We start from the raw sequence: 5,235 nt of genomic DNA, 5'->3' as shown, positions 1-5,235 counted from the left end.
CCCCCCCCCCCCCCAGAAATCAGGAAAATCACATTTTACCTGGGTGTTCTAGTATGAACAAAATGCCCCACTAACAAGGAACATCCAAATAAAATGGGGTTTATTACAGGGGAGAGGGGAACAAACACATGACCTTAGAGAAAACCTTAACCATTAAACATTAAGTGAAATGAAACTGTTAATAGTCTCAGTCTTACTTGACTGTAGAAATGGTGTTTCATTGTGCAGCCCCACCGCAGGGACCCTCTACTCACTGCCATACCCTGATATACCGTGCTGTACCCTGCACTGTGCTGCCCCACCCCAGCCCACTCCCAACCTTACCCCAGCCAGCCCTGCTTCCCCACAATCTGGACACAGACCCCAATCTCTCTTCTCTCCCAGCCTTGCACCCCTGTCCTGACCACCACCACTTCCCCTCCTCTTTCCCACCTGGTCTCAAGCTAAAAACAGACAACCAGTCTGATTCAAACCGGAGTGTCTTGGGCTGCACCAAATCCAGACCTTACAGACAACCTAGCTCAGTGTCCAGCATTGAGTACCTGTGAATTATTCAAATTAGCATTTTGCCTTGGAGCAATCCTGGCAATGTAATTGCCGTTTAAGCCTAGTGTGTAAACAGCTGGGCTGCAACTGTTTTGGTGGAAGTCAGACATACCAAATATGTCTTGCAGTAAGCCAGTTTTCTGTTTTTAGTCTCAGAAGGCACATCCAGATGAGTGCATGAGTGCAGTATGGGGTGCCGCAAACACGTTTGTAGTGCCATATACCGCATAGTCAGCTGTTCTCTGCACTGCAAGGCAGCCCATGCATGCGCTGCTCCGTTTTTTTTCTGTGGGGTTTTTTGACCCCTGGATAGCCAGGGGCCGAAAAAATAAAACACAGGGAAAAAAAATGTAGCAGCACACACACAGGCAGTGTGTGCAGCAAAAAAGCAGCACCAGGCTGCCCAGAGCTGCACTATGGCTGCCAGTCAGGATCCATGCAGCAGGATTGCTGCAATTACAGCCTCAGGAGGCCACTGGGTATGGCTGCTGCAGCCAGCCCAGTGCTGGCCCCCAACTCCCTACTGCCCCCAGGGTAACTTGCTGCCTGCCAAAGCATGTGTGGCACAGGTGTTCCCCGTGGACAAGTAGCTGTGGAGCAAGGTGTGCTGCTGCTACTTGTTCCTGGGGAACCAAACGGTGAGGGTGCCTTAACTAAAGCTCACTGAACAAGCCCCCCCACCCCTGAGCACTAAGTTTTGGTTCCTTTCATTTTTTAGGGACAGCTCAATTTTTACAGACCTCATGGACAAGCATTTTAAGTCTTTTTTGAATAGATGGTCTGTAACTTTATGGAGAGTGGCAACCCTGATATGTACACACATACAAACACTCCTTCCCAAAGGAAAGGCATGTTCCCAGGATGCAGCATTTATTCCCTGCTTGTGTAATGTACCTCATTCTTCAGGAGGCTAAGGGAAATCTCTTGTGAAAGAAACTTCTGCTGTAAAAATTGACGGAGCTGCTTGATAGAAGGAGCTCTCTGTTAAATGAGCTCTGTGCCTCCCCTACATCAAGCCTTCCTACTGTGGACTTACCTCTATTGCTTTCCCAATTCATCATCCGCACATTGGAGTGATTCATACTGCAAATTACTGAAGACGAGAGAGCATCTGGTAAAACACAAGATCTTTATTCAGAGATAATGAACCTACCATAACTAATTAGCCAAACATTTAAAAAAAGACTAGAAGCAGAAGAAAAAGGATGTCAGGCCGTTGCCATAGAATAGTGTGATGTCACAAATTTAGCATTCTAATTTTTTTTCAAAAGAAGTGCCAGTGATGGTTGTGGAGTCGGTGAACAGAAATGATAGGCTGAGGAAGACAGACCTTAAAAATTCCCAAATGTAATGAATTTTATGAAAAGAGAGAGGAAGGTAAGTGCACTGATGTGCTTGAATAATGTTCAGGACTTGATGAGGTTTAGCTATGGCATACCTTTGCCTCTAACAAGCTGTCTTAGTGTAATAGTTGCATTTGATAGGTGATTGATGCCGTTTATTAAAGGAACAAAGGCAAGTCAAGAACCCAGTATAGATTTGGTGGGAAAATATTTTTTTTTGAATCTATCAATATAAATATTTGCATGATTTCTTCATTAAATTGAAATTCATCCAATTCATTGAATTGGAAGTCATAACTTATTTAAGCCACTGAAGTGATAATGTGAAGTTATCCTTTTTAACCTGAAGAGGATAAACATAATCTTCATTGCTGACTGAGTGAAGTTTTCATAACAGAACAACAAAATGATGGGCTTGATGAATACTGTTTTTGATATCAACAGGATGGGCTTGATTTCACTAACAGACTAGAAAGCCCCCTGTGCCTAGTCACATTAGCCTGAGAAAAGGAGAGATATTGTAGTGGCAAGGTCAGACTTGGCCATCAGACAGTTTGTTCATTTACTGGCATAAGGCAGGGCAGGGTGGCAAAGCCATAAATAGAATTCAAGTCTTTTCAGACCCCATCCAGTGTCTCCCTTTGAACATTTTGCACCCTGCCTAGCATATTAAGTTTCAGAGCAATCCAAGAAGCCAACCAGAATAGCTGAGTATAAGTCAAGGGTGGCCAACCTATGTCACACATGCCACAAATGGCACAGGCAGCCTCTACATGTGGCGCACAGAGGAGTGTAGAGGAAACTGGCAGCAGAGTGGGGCAGGAAGCAAAAAGCAGAGCAGCAGATCAGGCAGGGGAAGGAGACTGAAGTGGCACTCAGAGGTGTGGGACTAATTTGTGGCATGCCTGTCAAAGGTTAGCCCCCACTAGTATAAGAACTAAACTTTGCGCATTTTGTATATTTGGTAAATATTATTGTGTAGATCTCACTGTGCTTAGGTGGTTCCTTCACATTTGTTGTAAAAAGGCAAAATATCCCATCCACCGAGCTACTGACAACCAGACCATGTTGACCTCTGGACACATCATTGTTGTGTTATAGGCACACAGGAATTGGATTTTTTCTACTGCAGCTAATGTTAAAGTAATTAACTTGAGCAAGTAATAAGACTCTAATCCTCTTGATAAAGTCAGTGCCCAAAGCCACAGCATAATGCTAATTAGCTGTCAACACTATTACTTGAAATGTTAAAGAGAACAACAGGGTCCAAGAAGAGAAACCAGGCCAATTTTTTCCATTGTCAAATTAATTCCTCTTTCTGTTCCAAAAGCAAATAAAAACAATTAAATATCAGCACCTTAGCAGCCCAGCTAATAAACCACTGCATACATGCTGACAGGATATTTTAGTAAGAAAACTGATTTCAGTTTGCCAGCATTTTTCCCTGAGCATCTGCCTTTTTCTTTTGAGTTAATAATCGTAAGTGTAAGGGTGATGCTGTAGCCGTGATGGTCCAGAAGTGAGGAGAGGCAAGGATTCAGATGGATAAAAATCATCAATATTTTTTTTAATAAAAAAAAAGATTTTTTAAAATTTAAATTGGATTTTTTTATTGACTTGTATTTTTTAAGATTTTATTTTTATTTAAAAAATAAACCTATATATAGTTTTAAAAGTTCAAAGATATCATCATGGAATAGGAATTATAACTTCTAATTATATACTATTTGAGACAATATATGCATGTAACCTTGTTAGAAAAGTTTTATACATAGGTCACCACAGGCCATGGACTATATTAGAGGCCCAATCTTATGGGGTTCCCAGAGGCTCCTCTATAGTTTAGTAAAGCTTAAAGAAAACCACTCTACCCCATGGGACTCAGTGCTCAGTCCAGAAGATCCCATGAAGCATCTCTGTGATGCTTAGTTTCAATTCTCAAACTGTGGACTTGTGTCTCCAGAGATCATAGGCAGACAAGGTCTTTTGGGTAGATGTGATATCTTTTATTAGACCAACTAAAAAGTTAGAAAAATTGTTCTTTGCAAGCTGTCCAGGACAAACACCCTTCTTCAGGCCTAGGGGGAGTTTACAGGTATCGCATCCTTGTTAACAGCAGTATATGGAGATGAGATGTAACAAGCCTGAGTGATTACCTACCCATCACCCTCGTCTCTGCAAGTGTGTGTACAGTCACGCCCTTAGCCTTCTCTAAAAGTGCAAAATTTCAAAAGATTAAATGAATATCAAACAACAAGAAAGCACTTTTGATAGAAAACAATGAAAAAAGTGAGGCTTCCTGACCAGTGATCTAAACCATGATTTAAACTGATTGGATTTAAATCAAATCCACCCTGCAAGGATTTCTTTAGGTGATTCCTTAAAGATACCTGAATGTTGGGCCTGATGTGCTCTCGTTTTCACTCACAGCGGAGAAAGTCCCCCTGTGCCTAGTCACATTAGCCTGGGAAAAGGAGAAATATTATAGCGGCAAGGTCAAACATGGCCATCGGACAAACTTGTTCATTTACTGGCAGAAAGCAGGGCAGGGTGGCACTTGAGAGAGGGTTCAGAGGCTTTGTAGGAGGTGCCAGGTTAAAGATATCTAAGTGACAAAATCCTTGCCTTTACTATTCAATAATAAGAACAGTACTTTTAATTTAATATATAGGGTTTCAGGCAAAGCTCCCCACGGTCAGTGGACGACCTCATGCCTCTCTGAACCTGTTTGTGTCGAAGGTGCCACCCTGCTCCGCCTTGCACCAATAAACGGTGGCCAAATCTCTGCTGGCCAAGGCTGCCCTTGCCACTACAAACTCTCCCTTTTCCCAGGTAATGCCAAACTGGGCACGGGGGGCGTGAATGAAATCAAGCGCACCCTTTCGATGCCCCGGCCTCTCACTTGACTAGGCACAGAGGGGTGGGTTTCAACCCCATTCCTGCCTTGTGCCATCTCCAAGGCATCGCCCCAAGACGTCCTGGCCTCTCCGCCTTGCGGCCAGTCCTGACCACAGCCTCTGGCCAGGCTCCCACCAAAGACCGGGCCCACCAGGACAGACGTTCAAAGCGGACCGATGCGAGGAGGCGGGAATCACCTGCTGTCAGGCCATGAATGCCTCTAGGGCGGGAAGGCAAAAAAATGCACATAACTCTTACATGTCCCCCCCCCCCCCCCGCCGCCGGGACATCTGCATGATGATTAATACAGTAACCATCGTATTACTGTTAATGAGCGCCCTCTCCTCGGACTCTCAGCGCCCTCCTGCAGACTGAGCTCTCGCCGCGGGCCGCCCCCCTCCCCTCGGCGAGCTCCGGGCGGGCCGGCGCGATGCGGGGCGGGCCGGGG

The 5,235-nt window shown here is 44.6% G+C and overlaps 1 protein-coding gene across 1 annotated transcript in view; it reads left to right on the top strand.

Moving 5' to 3' along the window:
• Window positions 1-5,235, top strand: part of LOC109300060 (cytosolic 5'-nucleotidase 1A-like) — a 128,047-nt gene that overhangs the window by 105,679 nt on the left and 17,133 nt on the right. The gene's annotated exons all lie outside the window — the stretch shown is intronic.

This window comes from Gavialis gangeticus, unplaced genomic scaffold, assembly GCF_001723915.1.
Source record: "Gavialis gangeticus isolate Ggan-Ray unplaced genomic scaffold, GavGan_comp1, whole genome shotgun sequence".
NCBI classification, from domain to species: Eukaryota; Metazoa; Chordata; order Crocodylia; family Gavialidae; genus Gavialis; species Gavialis gangeticus.
Note: the sequence above shows the minus strand (reverse complement) of the source record. Positions and strands in the feature narration are given on the sequence as shown.